At 61.1% G+C, this 15,747-nt stretch overlaps 1 protein-coding gene across 6 annotated transcripts in view; it reads right to left on the bottom strand.

Moving 5' to 3' along the window:
• The window catches only part of ADARB1 (adenosine deaminase RNA specific B1), a 108,979-nt gene that overhangs the window by 81,015 nt on the left and 12,217 nt on the right, over positions 1-15,747 (bottom strand). Inside the window, exon 1 of one of the 6 annotated variants that reach the window (XM_047798128.1) lies at positions 10,845-11,080. The exons of 4 other annotated variants lie outside the window; for them this stretch is intronic. The gene's annotated coding sequence lies outside the window, so the exon portion shown is untranslated. Of the gene's footprint in view, positions 1-10,844; positions 11,081-15,747 lie in introns of those variants that run through there. One more of the 6 variants, XM_047798100.1, reaches the window with a different exon arrangement.

Raw genomic sequence — 15,747 nt, 5'->3', positions numbered from 1 at the left:
TCCGGCGCCTTGGCAAACGCCGTGACCACGGAGCGGGTTTTCACCACCGGTTCTCTGCGCATCAGCACAGGTGGCGAGGCCCCAGCGCTGCAGCAAGTCCTGCGGGACGGCGCCGCCCCGGCTTTTCCGGGGGCCCTGCAAACGGGGCCGTTTCCCTGCCCCACTGCAAACCGCAGGCCTTCCGGCTCTCCTGCTCCTTCCTCGGCCTGGGCAGCCGGGACACTTGAGATCAACCCCCGCCCCCGGCCCTGCCCGAGCCCCCCCCCCCCCCCCCCCCCCCGCACCTGCTCCTCTGCAGGGGGTACCTGTGTGGCAAGGACCAGTTAGCACCAAAAACGTATTTTCAATAAAACCTCCTTACTTTTCTGGCTCTTGTTGAAACCTTTGCTGAGACTCTCTTCATAGAGAAAAACAAAACTTCCATCTGGGACAGACTGAATGACCAACATTTGTGGACCCTTAAAAAGAGGTTTTTAGATTTCTAAATGCTACTTGTACCAGAATTCGAGAAAGGTGGAGAACGCTCTTCTGAATCCCACCTCCTTACTGCAGGCCTCGAGGGTCCCGCCCCTCGCCCGTCACTGCCCGGCCACACGGGACTCTGCCAGTGCATGCCCCGGGCCCGAGGCGCCGTCTGCGAGTGGCCCCAGGCCCTCTGCGCCGCACTGATGTGGGGTCTGCAACATGAAGCCTCCTAAACTTTGCATGCTGCTGGGAAACTTCGTTTTTTATTAATCTGTTGTTCTTTGTTGTTGCTGTTGTTGCTGTCTTTCTAGGGCTGCACCCATGGCATTTGGAGGTTGCCAGGCCAGGGGGTCCAATCAGACCTGACACCACCGGCCTATGCCAGAGCCACAGCAATGCAGGAAACGAGCCACGTGTGCAACCTACACTACAGCACTTGGCAATACCGGATCCTTCACCCACTGAACGAGGCCAGGGATCAAACCCACAACCTCATGGTTCCTAGTCGGATTCATTAACCACTGAGCCACGACGGGAACTCCTAATCTGTTGTTCTAATTCCCAAGTCACTCATTATTAGGAGAATAGGGGGACAGGGCTCAGCGGCTACACCAGCCCCAGGGCCTCCCCTGGGGTTACCACGGAGACCACACCCAGAGGCTCAATTCAGGCAGCGCAGGGTCCGGTCCAGGCACCTCTGCCCGGGTTCACGCATGAGGGCGGCTGTAGAGAAGCGACGGTGACGAGGTCACCGACAGGCTGCATTTGTCCTTCCCGCACGAGTCCAGGCTGTGACATCCAACCCCCGCCCGACCGTGAGAGCAGTGAGAGCGCTATTAAATATCAGAGCAGGACTTTAAACTCAGCAGGCGTCACAGCCAAGTGGCGAAAGGGACCAGTCAAAACCCTCCCAAGGAATTTAATAAGCCTGTTTTCACAGGATGCAATCGCAGGAAGACAAAGAAAGGAATTAGCACTGCTGTGAAACCAGCTTTGAAAGCTTTGAAATCCTACTGACAACACTTGAAAATCCAAGAACACTTCGTCAACAAGCCGAGAAGTAAAGACTCTGAGAACGCGCCGGGCCGTGGCGGCTTTCCCTCGGGAAGAAGCTCCGCACCCGCCTGGGGAGAGCGCCGTGCAGCCGGCGCCCTGAGCGAAGGCGGCCCTGTCCCGCCCCGAACGGACGGCAAGAGCAGAAACGCTGGCCGCAGCCACCGATCCGAGACAGGGGTCTGCGCCGAAGGAAACGCAGCCGCAGGTCCAGAGAGCCTGGCCGGGGCGTGAACCCCTGGGGGCCAGCCTGGTGCTCTGGGCACGCGCCCTGACGGATGGCCCCCGGAGGGAAGTTTCTGGCGATCACAGAACCACATGACACTGGGACGCCTTTCTCCGCACAGCCTTCAGAGGCAGCCGGGCTCCCCAGGGCTGACTCGGGGGGGTGGGGGCCCACTTGGACACATTCGCGACGGTCCTCGGAGACCCCAGACGGGCGACAGGCCAGGAGCAGCTGGAGAAAACAGGGCAGCCGGGCCCTCCGTCACCAGACTTCAAAGGCCAACATGAAACAAACGTCGTTCTAAACAAATCACAGATGACACAGTCAAACCCTGAAAACGCAAAGGCTCAGAAAGGCATCTGAAACAGAAGGGAAGCCACGCGCCCCAGCACCCGCGGGGGCGTTGCCCCGAGCTGACGGCACCCGGTGGCCGACCCCACATGGAACTCGCCTCCTTCCTCCGCGAGTGGCCCGGGGGGGACGCAGACTGTGAGCTAAGGGCATGCAGAACAGGACCCCGAGGTCTGGGGTCACCCCGCAGAGACCTGCAGGAGCGCCTGGGGAGGTGGCACTCTGCGCCGGGCCCCGGGCCACGGTCTGGATGCCCCCAGGCCCTCCGGGGGCGCCGGTGCCCCACGGCTGCCCACCCACAGGGCAGAGTCCCTGCCCCCAAGCCTCTGCTCGCCCAGCACGACACCCGTCCTCTTGCAGCCTCTCCCTGTGTCCCTGGAAGCACCTGCTCTGTCCCACTTGGCAAAACGGGCCACCTGGACCCTGTTGGGCCCGCAGCCAATAGGCCCACGAGCGCGAGCGCTTCCTCTCTGACTCTAAGAGCCCCTCCTCCAACACCCCCGCCCTGCCCCGTCCACCCACCCCCCTCCCTCTGCCTCCAGGCGCACCCCAGCTGTGCCTCCACCGCCCCCACCTCTCCTCTCCTTTCCGGGGTCCTGGAGACGCTGCCCCTCTGCTGGCCGGCTCCTTACACCCTGAGTTGCAGGGACTCCAGGACGCTCGGGTGCCACACCCTGTAACTCATTAACTCCCACCACACGCTGGAGGGGCCCTGGAGGGGCCGCCTTTCCCAGGCAGATCCACAAAGACGCCAAGGCCTCCAGCCCAGCTTTTGGGGAGGGAGCAGGGGTGGAAGTAGCACGCAACCCTGACGGCCTCAAGAGCTCACTTTTGAAAAAGGGTCAACACGCGTAACTTAGTGAAGCACTGCTGGGAGGGACCCCCAGGGGATCCCCAGTCGCGAAGACCCCGGCCTTGCCCCAGAGCCCCCCATTCCTGCCAACCCCGCAGACACTCACTGGGGAGCAACCCAAGGTGACGCATCTACACAGAAAACCAAGGGGACAGTTCGCTGGGACGCTGGGACAGTAGTTAGGGCAGAGAGCGAGGACACAGGAGGAGCTCCACCGCCCCTTCGAGCGGCTCTGCTGTGAGTCTCCCCGACACTCTTGCTCTTCACAACCTTGACAGCTGCAGGGAGACAAGGCCGGTGGTTTTCAGGACGGACCCCAGAGGGGAAGGGCCTGTCCTGCCCGTCCAGGGCGCGGGCCGTCACAGGCCCCACCCCGAGGACGCTGGCCCTGGGCACCGGGCCCGGGCGCCTCTGTCAGCTGCTCTGTGCCCCCCGCAGCATCCCCTAAAAGGATCGTACACACCCACCCCAGGAGGGGTGCGGCCCTCCCCGGGGACGAGGGCAGAGCAGCTTCAGGACCAGGTGGACCCACGCAGAGCCCCTTCCCTCCCCGCTCCTGTGTCGGTCCCTCGGTTTGGACCATGGGGTCTACTTCATGCTTGTGGCCAAGACCCCATCTGACTGTCCGGTGGCGGACCCGGCTGCAGTGCTGTTGTCCCTGCCGCCCCCACCCCCCACCGCTCCGTGGGGCTGCTTTTTTGGTACTTTCTTACGTCCTGGCACTGCCGGGGCTCCGGGATCATGCCAGCATTTCCTGCACAGTCTTAGAGAGGAGCGCTCACTCTCCACTTTCTCACGTTTTCTTTTGACTGAAGTGTATCTGCGTTACAACGTCGTGCTGGTTTCCGGCGTACAGCAGAGGGCTCCGCGGTACGCGTGCACGTCTTTTTCAGATCCTTTTCCTGTGGGGTTTGTTATGGGACACCGGATCGAGCCCCTGGGCTTGACACTGGTCCCTGTTTGTCCTTTCACGCAGAGCAGCGTGTATCTGCTAACCCCCGGCTCCTCATTCGCCCTCCCCCACTTCACTCCTTATTTTTATTGCTCCTTTATGGAGCATGCAGTCGCCCGGTAAAAAAAAAAAGCACTGGTGGCAGACAGCTGGCTCTGCCTCCCCAGGATCTGCCTCCCTCCTTCTGATAAGAGCACCCCAAATCTGCTCGGAGGAAGTGGCTCTCTCCCCCTCTCCCCGGGACGCTGCCTGGATGGTCCCGCGGAAGGGCCGCCTGCAGGTGGCTGAGATGGGGAGGGGCCTAAACCCTCCATTTTAAACCGCGTGCCTCGTTATTTCCAGGGATATGCAGTATTTCCATCATTTTGTACATGTAAAACCGTAACCCCTTGTGCTGGTAATAAGCAGAGAGCAAACCTAAGTAGGAAAGCCACTCCTAACGATTCCAACGCAGACGAAAAATACACACCCTCACTTTAGAATGCCCACCGCCTGCGCCCCAAGTCCACAGCCCCGTGTGGGTGCTTCTGCCTTCGTACATCTTCAAGTTGCTCTCTTTTCCACGTGGCCATCAGCAAAGACTCTGGTTTGCTAACAGGATGAGCATTCCGAACTCGCGAGTATTTTTGTCAGTGTGCAGTGTTTGGGAATGTCCGCACCCATCCTGCTCCAAGAGAGAAATTTTACAGCTGCAAGGGTGGCGATCACCACAGCTCCAGAAAGCACAGGGATTCCGGATTCACTCGCGAAAAAGCAAGAAGCCACTGTTATCCATGAGCAGAGAATGTCACAGGTAACCTTGAGAAAAAGTATCGTAATGCCTAGGTTTTTAAAACCTGAACTCTGTGTGCTTGCTTTAGGAGGTAAGGTTTCCCAACGCCCGCTGAAATATCTGAACCCTGGGCTCTGCGGAGCTGGGGGGCGGGGCGGGGCGGGGCGGGGGCGCGCGGGGCGGGGGCGCGCGGGCGCGGGGGCAGGGGCGCGCGCACGGCCTAGCGGACGGACGTTAGCAGGTAACCGTCGCCGGCAGGAGGGAGCGGGGGGCAGCCACCGGGCCCTCGCCGCACAGGACCCCGAAAGGACTCAGCGGAGCGGACCTGCGGGGCCCCGGCCACGACCGCCAGCACCGACAAGGGGACGGCCGAGCGCACGGCCATGGCGGCCCGGGCCGCGCCGACGACGCTGCTGCTGCTGCTGCTGCTGCTGGCGCTGCTCCTGCCCACGCAGACCTGCGCGGAGCCCACGGAGAGCGCGCCCACCGCGACCCCGGCCCTGGCCGGCAACGCCTCCTCCAGGAGCCCGGCCCTGCCCGGCGTGGAGCTCAAAGCCGGCGGCCCGAGCCCCGCGCCCGGCCTGCTCGCCCTGCTGGCCCCGCTGGGCCTGCGGCTGGTCCTCGGGTAGCGGCGCCGCGTGCAGGCCTGTCCGGCGTGGCCCCTGGGCTCCGGCGGCCCGCCTGCGCCCACGCCTCGACCTCACGGCAGAACCGGCTCCAGAAAACCATCCCGCCGCGACCGGCGTGCAGCACGTGGGCACCAAGGGCACGACTCGCCAACAGACTGAAAGCAGAGGCGACATCCCAGCGAGTGGAAGCCGAGGCTGAGGAACGTCGGGTACCTGCACCTCCACCTTGGGAACCAACACGGTTTATGTTTACTCCGGTTCATTAAATTTACAGTCACAAAATGACTGGCTGGTGTACAAAGCGTTTCTCTGTGTTGCTGGCAGTGGGCGGCAGCGGCCAGGCCTCCCAGCAGTGCAGCTCTTGTAAGACGAAAGTGCCTTGGGGCCAGTGAGTGACAGGGCCAGTGCAGTGTCAGCATATGGTCCCCAAACCCAGGCCTGGTTAGCAGGTCCGCTTGTGCACTCTGCTTCCTGAACCCCCCACCCCCACCCAATGGATCCCAGAGACCACACGTGTTGGGTCTCATGTAACCTTCAAACCCTACTACTCTATTTCTGTATGTGTTGGATAATTTTAAAATTTAAAGGTGAGGTTTTTCCCAACACAGTTTAAAAACTTGAACATAAGGTTTGGGGAAAATGGAAAATGCAGTGTTTGAAAAGGGAAGACTGGGCTCGCGCCAGAGGTAAGTTCACACACATTTTGTGCTATTTCCATCCATGTTTTATCTCCGTAAATCCACATTTGAACTGCTTCCAATCTGTTTCCAGACAGGACCTGGGACAAAGCCTAAAGCAGATCCTAGAGGTAAATGTAATGCAGCCACAGCGCACAGATGCCCCCACTAACGTCCCTGGCGCACAGTCACCCAAGGACACGCCAGCATCTAGAGCTGTGACACCTTCATACCCAAACACACGACAGCCTCCGCGAGCTCCAGACCCCGGGGCCAGCCATCCGGAGGACAAGAACAGCGCGTGTGAGCAAAGACGGCGCGGTCTGGACGGCACGTCCCCGCCCGTGGTAATGCTCTGATTTACATAAAACGATACAGACGGATTGGCACTGAAGATAAATGGCACTTTTTACAAAGTTCGTAGGATTCGGCAGCGCGGTTCCACTCTGTCCATTAAGGGTGGCCTGTTACGGCTTTTCTCCGATGTGTGATGAAAACACTGGCTTCCCGCAAACACAGGTCTTCAGTCGCCAGCCCTGCCACCCGCGTCTCGAGGAGTGAAGGTGCAGAGACTCCTTCCAGATGACCCACGGCCTGACTTCATTCCCAAGCGTCTGTGAGCTTTGACCTCAAGAGCAAGGAGGAGCCACTTGCAGCTCCACTGCCTGCTGGGACATGACTTTGGGGTTCCTATACTGGGGAGCAGTCATTTCTGCTCTACGGGGAAGGTGCTCGGTCGGGCCCGTCGATCAGACCGCAGTACTGAGAAAAACCTGCTGCATCCACTCTCGAGACACAGGCGGTGGGGCTCAGGGACGAGGCTGCCAGCTCCCGACAGCCTGAGCGTCCACGCCCGTGGGGCGCCGTGCCAGGCGCCCAGTCCGGTTCTTACCTAGCACCTGCTATCCACACAGTCACAACCCTTCACACAATCACTGAATCCTTGCAGTAAAGAGGTGGAGGTGCCAGTATCCCCGTTTTGCAGATGGGGAAACTGAGGCCGGGGGGTTAAATAGCCTTCAAGGTCACACAGCTGGTAGAGGCAGGGTCTTCAGCATGACTCAACCCAAAAGTCTGGTTCCAGTGGCCAGGCAAGTAATGCCTTCCCATAGCTGCCTCTCCGCTGAAAACTAGACGATGCCTCCAAAAACAGGGGCAGGGGGCCCGATGGAGGAGAAAAGCACAGGGAAAGCCGTGCAGAGCTGAAGAGGCTGGGAGCTAGACCCAAGCAGGTGGGCAGTGTGGACAGAGGGAGGAGGCCAGGGGCCTGGAACAAACAGGGGGAAAGTGGTCAGAGAAAAGAGGCTACAGACCAGGCCGAGGGAGGAAGCTGTGGGCTGCTGTAGGCAGGGCAGTGGGCAGAGGGAGGCGGGGGCAGGTGGGAGCCGGTGGAGAGAAGACAGTCGGAGTTGGCTCACATGCGGGAGGCCAGGAGGGGACTCAGGGCCCAGGGAGGAGGCTGCTGTCCAGGCCAAAGGAGTCAGCGGGGGCCCGCAGGCCCCCAGGGCAGCGGACGTGGCATGCAGACATCCTAGGAGGGGATTCCTGCAGGGACAGTGTGACACGAACGTGTGCTGAAGGTGGAGGAGACAGACGAGGAAGGCCAAGGGCGACCGCCGGGTCCGTGGCCACTGGGGCTGATGGCCTTCATCGTGAGGAAAAGGGTGGAAGATTTAGGAAAATGAAGCCACTGGTTGCAAGCACGGCGCTCGTGCCGCCTGTGATCGGCCATCCCAGAGAAGGAGGCACGACATGCGGCCCAGGGCCCAGAGCGCCGCGGAGCTGGAGACGGAAAAGCAAAAAGCTGCATGGCCAAGGCGGCGTGTCCAGAACAGACCTGCCGCCCCGGCCCTCCCGCCACCAAGGCTGGTTCCGGGCCAAGGCACCGCTGCCCACCTGGCCCACAGGCCAACCCGGGCAGCCCGGGCAGCCCCGAGCACGTCAGGCTCTCCACCTGCCCGAACCCTCGCCTCCTGCCTGCTCTCCAGCCTGCAGCACAGAACCTTCCAAACCGCACATTTCCGGCCCAGCACAAGCGGCTCAGAACAGACACAGCCCCATCGGCGGCCCGCGGCCCCAGGCGGCCTCCTTTCCCGCACGCTTGGTGTCTAGTGGGGCTCCCGTTAAGAGGAGGCGCTGCCTCCCACCCCGGCCTGAGAAACACTCCCTTTAGGGAGCTGGGAGGCCCCCCCTGCTCCTGCCCACCCTCCCCCACCTCAGGAAGCCTGGGGAGACGCGGGCCTTGCAAGAATGAGAAGACCCCTCCCAAACCCAGACGTCTCAGCAAAGGCTCACACGAGCCCGGTGGGGTTTCTCCTCGGAAGCTGAGAAGAGGCTCCTGGCTCGAGGGGCTCGCCAGGAGTCACCCAGAGCGGAGACGCGAGGCGGGAACAGGCTGTGGCCCGGGCTTGGTCCAGGGGCCGTATCCCTTGCTCCCCTCGTGCCTCGGGGGCACCCAGCTGTCCTCCCCTCCCTACAGGCAGGCGCGGTTAACAACAGGTCTGCAGGGAGCCGTGTGGACCCCCAGGGACACCCCCAGTGTCCCTGCCCAGGGCCCCTGCACATGTCCCCAGCCACACTGGGAGCCAGGGGGGGGAGTCTGTCTGACGTGAGATGAAAGGTGAGCAGGCCCACCCAGCCTCTAGAACCATCTGGACAGAAATCAGAGCCCCCTCCCGCCCCCCTCCCCCGCCTGCCGTGGGGGTGGGGCCTTCTCCCCGCCCAGCCCTCGTGCCCTCAGAAACGGGCAGAAACACAGACGTCCACACTGGCAAAGCCTCTGCTGGTCGGGTCCTGGGACTCATGCTGGACCGCACGGGGGCTGCAGCCGGTGGAGCCCGCCAGCCGCTTCACCGCGTCCGCACAGAGCCCAACCTGGTTCTGGCAGCCAGGGTTCCTGAGAGAGACCTCGCCCCCCTGTCTCCCCTCCAAGCAGCCACCGTGAGACCAGGGAGCCACGCATGCGATGAAACAGCAGAGTGGGAGACAGAGGGTCCAGTGCCACTTGCCAGTCCCTGATGAGGGGCCCAGGCATTGAGAGCCAGCCAGCCAGTGGGCTGCCACGTGCCCCCAGAGCAAGCCCGGCCCAACACAGGCCAAGGGGGCAGGGGACAGACAACACACGCAGAGACGGGGCCCCTCGAGTACCCACACGACAGGGCAGGGACAGGACCGGCCCAGGGGAGGCCCGGGAGCACAGCTCCACAAGGAGACCTGAGCTGACAGCTGAACACCGAGCGGGGCAGCCTTCCAAACAGCTCGGGGATAAGAGTCGACAGCCAGAGGAACAGCAGACATGGGGCCCGGGGGTGGGGCTAGGTTGGCACAGAGCAGCAGGCAGGGAGACGGAGGGACCCAGGCCAGAGGCAGGATTGCAAGCCCTTCCCAGGGGACGTCTGCCCCCACAGCGATGGCCAGTTATGGGAAGGGCTGGAGCCGGTGCCCCAGAGAGGCGCCCGCAGGGACCACACGAAGGGCAGGGCCCAGGAACGCCAAGGAGGTGCTCCTGGGGCTCGGAGCGGGGTGCCAACAGGAGGACAGAGGGTGGGAGATGCAGGCAGGCCTCGCTGGGACGCGGGGTGCGGATGCAGGCGAGAGGCCGGGTGGCTGCAGGCCTGGGGGAAGCAGGCATGCGGCTCAAGGGGCTGGGGCTGTGGGAAGCTGTGACATCAGCAGGCCTCTGGCTGAGGACAAGCAGGAGGGGAGGCAGGCAAGCTGGGCTGGCATGGCCCAGGCGAGACAGGGACGCGACACTGGCCACTGCCCTTGACAAGACAGGGCACGAGGGACTGGAAGAGCCACTGTGGAAGGGTGTGAGGCCACCTGACGGGAACAGATGAGGAGGCCGTGACAGTGGGGACAGGAGGCAGGAGGGGCCATCTGAACAGACAGCCTGATGGGCCAGGGAGCTCGGCTGAGCATGGTGACCAGGCACAGGGGGACAGGGTGGGGGCGAGAGACCCGGATGGAGCCCTGGGGGCCGCTTCCGGGCAGAGGGAGACTGGGGGCGGCCATGGCAGCACCCGACAGCAGGGAGCGGGCCTGGCAGGGGTGGTGCCAGACACCCGCAGTTCATTCTCCACCAAATACCTAATTCCAAAGCGCCCTTGGGAGGTAACCAAAACTTCCCAAATTTAAGACTTCCCAGAATAAAGGCAGCTCCAGAGACAAAGCAGGACTGGACTCAGCGGGGGCTCACAGGGCACCGCAGAGCCAGGCAGGCAGCCTGACCCCGGCTGACCTTCTGGGTCTTGAACGGGGCTCGCAATGCGCGGGGCACACTCGGCTTTGAGCCCTGTTCACGGACTTGGGAAAACCACTTCTGGATATTTCTGAACATCCAAAACATCATTTGATCTAGTCTATTTCTGACAAGAGCCTCTCATTATTCACAAAATCACCAGAAAGGCACCTCACCCGAGAGGACGTCACCCGTCACACCGCGAACAAGAAAGCGCCACCGCAAATGCTGCGAATAAAAAGGTCACAACACACAGAGCTGCACAAAGAGTCAGACGAGTCACAGGTGGAGAAAGCCACTAAAAATCACCAACACAAAACGCTGCGAGGCAAGCGCCTTCCTTCGCTTTTACGGACCCTCCACCCCCGGCGGCAGTTCGGCTGTGCTGGGACGCGGGCCAGCCCTCAGGCGCCCGAGGGGAGAGCCAGGAGGACGCGGGGAACGCGCTCTGGGTCGCCCCTCTGAGACACCCACACGGCCCGCCTGGGATGCCCGGGCCGCAGCCCAGACGCAGCGCCGCACCCCGAGGCCTCTCCCGGAGAGGTGCGCGGTGAAGCCCGGGCCGCCAGGCCAGCGCCTGGGGTCAGGCAGCCCCTCTAAGCACCGCTGCGCACACGGGACCTCACCGCAGAGGACAAGACCACAAGACCGAGTCCAGCAGCGCCGGCGCGGCAGGAAGGCGGCAGGACGCGCAGCAGTGGGGCTCCGCAGAAGGATGGCCAGGCCGTCAGTGGGTGCTTCTGGAAACGCCAATGAGAGTGGTGAGCAGACCTGGGACAGCCGCCGTGGTGGTGGTGCGGCGGGCGAGGGCCTGGGCGGGAGCCCCACGGCCCCATCCGGCCTCCGCGGTGCTGGGAAGCGCGAAGGAGGAGCCAGCACCCCAGCGGCTCAACATGGGGCTCCGCGGGTCCCTGGCGCAGGCGGGCGCGGCCCCAGTGGGTCCACAGCCCAGCAGCTTCCTTCCTCCCTCGACGGCTTATCTCAGAGCCTTGATTTCCTGGCTTTCATTGCGCCTATTGTGTAAACATGGGGGCAGGGAGGGGCGGTCCGAGACACCCAAAGGGTCCACGGGCTGCGAGATGGCCTCGCTGGCTCCAGAAGACCGCACGCACAAAGACGGCCGTGGCTTTGGGAATCTAGAGGTGATACTAGTTCTGAGTTCTTTGGGACCCGGATTTATCTTCAAGAAAGAGAACTGAAAAATACAAAACTGTGCTGTGATGAATTAACTCTTATTTTATAGGCCTGCGAGCCTTTCCTTACTGAAACGCTTTTTAAGTCATTATTCAAGTACAGAGTTAGATTTAAGCTATTAAGCGCCTCATTGATTTTCCTGCCTCTGCTGTGCTTTGAAACAATCCTTAATTTGCTCATTAATTTAATATTTATAGCAAGATGTTTTGTTTTCCTATTCTGTGATACCACATATCCGTCTGGCTTATACATTTAAGTATAGATAAATGAGACGCATCTATTTTTAAAAATCCAACAGGAGCACAAGGAGTCAAACTACTTTTTGACACAGGTTCCTGAATTCTAAGATTTCAAGGTAATCTACGAGGATTCAACCTTCGGATTAAGACCGGATCCCATAACTGCTACTTTCAAAGGCTAATTTCCAAGGGGTATCCACACCAGAACAGAAACAAAGACACTTCTTCCCGCGAAAAAAATCCCTTGGATGCATCCATCATTAACCCCCTCGTGAGCCGGTGGTCAGAGCAAGAAGGGCCAGCCCAGCTGGCGAGCACAGGTGTCCCCGGCCACGCGGCAAGCAGAAGGGCCTCCGAGGTCCCTGTCCATCCTCAGCAGAGATGCCGGAGGGGGAAGGTGTCGCAGGGGCCAAGCTTAGAGAAGGGGTGCGGGCCTGGACCTCGGCTGAGGGGAGGGCCGGGCCACACCTCCTGGATCGACCGTCCCCGCCGCCGCCGTGACCGTCCTTTGCTGGGAAGATTCCTGTCTGCAGACGGATGCTCGCCAGCGGCCCGGAGCCAAGCTGCACCCACGCGGCGCTCTCGCAGGCTGGATGCTCCTCCGGCTCCTCCTGGGGGAAGGACGACCGTTGCTCTCCAAGGTCGTGACGTCTTCTAAATAAATCAACCAGAACTGCATTCTCCTCCGGGAATACAACACTGACTTTTAAATTAAAGATAGGTTACTTCCACAAAGCATTAAAAGGCAGCAATCCAAATCAGTTTGGCAGAAAGACGAGCAGTGAACTTCCGAGGCCCCCCAGCCGGCCGCCCATTGCCCAGCCTGCCTTCCACGCCGGCCCCTCGGCCCCTCGGCGGCGCGAGGCCCTCCAGCTCGCCCTCCGCAGGGAAGCCTGCCGCTCTCCCTGTCTGCAGCCCCCGGACCGGAGTCCCCTCCTCCTCCACGGTGTACCTGATTCCAAAGTACACAGCAGCACACGGGGAACTGCCGTGGTGGCCAGGCTCCCGCCCTGGGCCCGCCACGCTGCCGGAAGCACAGCCCCACGCACCCTCATGCCGTCGGGAGCCAGGCGGAGAGCTCGCCGTGGGGCAGCCCGCCAGCCTCAGAGCCGCGGTGGAGACCGAGGCTCGTCCCCAGCTCCTCCTCAGAGGACGGGTCCCCACGCCGCCAAGTGTCACTTCACTGAACTTGTCCCCTTAGTCCAGGGTCACAGCCCCTTCCAACACCGACCTTCCCTAATGCAAAAGGCTCCAGAGGCCAATTCCTCTGCCCTTTCATCCTAAGAATCTGGTAAAAGCAAAAATAACCACATACGGCGTTAAGCTGAACGTCAACCAGCATCGCAGCAGGGAGTTTCAAAACTAAGCAGTGGAAGAAATCAGATTAATTTAGGGTTGATTTCAGAAAGCACCAGGGGCAAAGTCAAGTGGGTGTCCGAGTGGCCAAGACAGTCCGTTTAGAAAAACCCACAACTTAAAGGCGTGCAGAAGCCGTGCTCCGTGAAGAGAGCCCAAGCGTTTCATTCTCTGCTGTGCTTTTGGCATCCGAGTCCTGCCACACAGTAGACGCGCAAACACCTGCCCAATGGCTGCGGGAGTCAACGAAGGAAGAAAGGTTTAATTTATACCAGGGAGGTACACGTAAGATGCTAGGAACCCCTCAGGTTTAAGGAAAGTTACCATCACAGAACCTACACTGTTTCCTACTCAAGTTAGCGCCGCAATAGTTAGTGTAGGTCAGATGCTCAATTTTCCAATAAAACTCCCTTGAGCCCAGTATCTTACCATCTAGGAACAGAGTGGCCGAGGCAGTTCTCCGAGGAAAGGGTGGCGCCGTGAAGGCGCAGAGCAGAAAACGAGGTCTGGACACGGGGCAAGGACAGGAGCGCGACCAAGATCAGGCCGTGGCTACGCCAGGGGCGGGCCGCGCCAGCCACGCAGGCTGGACCGCACCAGGCTGCACACCAGGCTCACAGAGCCGCGGGCGACAACTGCTAGATTTCAGGACCTCTGCGAGCACCAGCCAGCAGCTCCCTGGCAGCCTGAAACAGGTAATGGTGAGAATATTTAGGCCTTGGAAATTGGGAAATACTACAAATCAGGGCTCCCCCCCCCCCAACACACACACCTAAGAAAGCCATTTGTTAAACGCTTACCAACCGCAGGTACTCACAGGATGGAAACTGTGTCTCAAAAAGTGAAAAAGCACATAGGATAAGGGGGGGACCCCTCTGATAAAAGAGAAACTATTACAATAAACGTTTTATTTCTTTTTCAATACGTTGAAAGTAAAGTAAGGGTTCCCTGGGCATGAGGATGTAACATCGGGACACCTCTGAACGAAGCTGACGTATTGACAGCCTGGACGGGCGACCACACGGCCATCTCAGCAGCTGCAGGGAAAGGAAGTGGTAAAACTCTGCTGCCGCCCAGGAGAGAGCTGGGTCTCAAGCTCTCGGGCAGGCGGTGATCTCCATGACTAGACGAAGGGCACGGCTACGGGGCTAAAGGTCACCGCTGAGGAAGCGCCAGAGGCGTCCAGGTCGAAGCCGGAGCCAGAGATGCACCTGCCATCCACCCCAGCCCCTCAGCCTGGCGCCCAGGGCGGCCCATGAACAAGGAGGGAGTGTGGGGGCGGGGGGGCCCTGAGTGAGGACGGCATTGCGGGGGGGGGGGGGCGTGAGCAGGGAGGGAGTGCAGGCGGAGGAGAGGCGCTGCTGCCGTTTGGTCCTCTCTCTGGAAAACCAGAGACACAGCGGTGCTGGGGACGCAACCCGCGTGCAAAGCTCAACAGCTTTCCCCCCGACAACGACAAGCCAGGGGACGGGACACCTTGGCGAGAAGGAATTCTGTATAGGATCCAAGTGGCATTTCCCATCACGGGGCAGAGGGCAGCCACGCAGTGATGGAGGCAACTGGCCAACTGGAAACAGCACCCAATCCCGACCTCACACCGTACAAAACGGACCCCACGTAGATGAACGGGCTGCACGAGGAAAACAGCATAAAGCTGCTGGAAGGAATCAGAGAGGGAGCTCGGCCGTAGGAAGACGGCCTCAGGTGGGACGCCAGACCCAGAAGCCGCAGAACACCCGATAAATGCGGATACACAAAGTTTAAAAATTCCTCTTTGGGAAAACAACAGTAAAACCAAAGGACCAAGGGCGACCTAGGAAAACGCTGTAGGTTTCCCTGTGAAATCGTGAGAGGCCCCGTCTGCGCCTCCGACAGGCGCCGCTTCGGGGTCGCCGCCCCACCTCCCACCGGAACCAGGCGTTCGGCCCAGCTGCTCCGGCGCCGGTGGGGGGCGCGTCTCCGGGAGGCTCGCCCGGGGCTCCACACCGGGGCTCCGCGTGGCCGGGATTGCCGGTGAGAACGCAGGTCAGTATGGCTCACCGACCTCCCTCGAGGCAGAGTGGACAAGAGATCCGACGGAGCTGGGGGCGGGGGGCGGGTGTGCTGAGAGGGTGGAGAGCCCAGCTGCTAATGTCCACATCTTGTGGGCTCGCTGGACAAGACCCAAGCTGGGAAACCCACGCAGGGCGATGCGACTGGCTCCGCTCTGGAGAGCTCGCCGGCTTTCCCACAGAGCCTGCCTGCCGCTTCCTGCGACAACGCTGGGACGGTGCCCCTGTGGTCTGGGGAGGGGGTGCTGGCCACCTGTTCGTCACAGGTGCTGCCGACCTCCACCCTCCGGGCAGGGCCAGGCGGTGTCTGCCGGCTTTCTCCACTCTGAAGTGACCACCTTTCCCTTTTTAATAAGTAACCAACTTGGGGAAGAGATGCTTCGCGAGCAGGCAAGTATCCTGTTTCTTCTCCTCAAACTTGCGCCAATCTCAGCGCCCGTCCTGGCCTGGATCACCCTGAGCACGGGGCCGCCTCCGCCGGCTTCTGTCTCCTCATTCTGTCTCTGGGGCCACCGGGACTCTTCCGCCCTCCCCCCCGCTGTGGAGTGGCACTGCTCACCTCATCCTGTGGCATCGACGCCGATGCCGCCCTTGTCCACATCCTTGCTCAGAGCACCACCTCCTTGCGGCCCCGTCCCTTCCCAGCGCTTCCCAGCGCTTCCCAGCTCTCTGCACCTGGCAGGGCAGCG

This window comes from Phacochoerus africanus, chromosome 1 (genome assembly GCF_016906955.1).
Source record: "Phacochoerus africanus isolate WHEZ1 chromosome 1, ROS_Pafr_v1, whole genome shotgun sequence".
NCBI classification, from domain to species: Eukaryota; Metazoa; Chordata; class Mammalia; order Artiodactyla; family Suidae; genus Phacochoerus; species Phacochoerus africanus.
The sequence above is the reverse complement of the archived record's forward strand: the minus strand, read 5'-3'. Positions and strand labels throughout refer to the sequence as shown.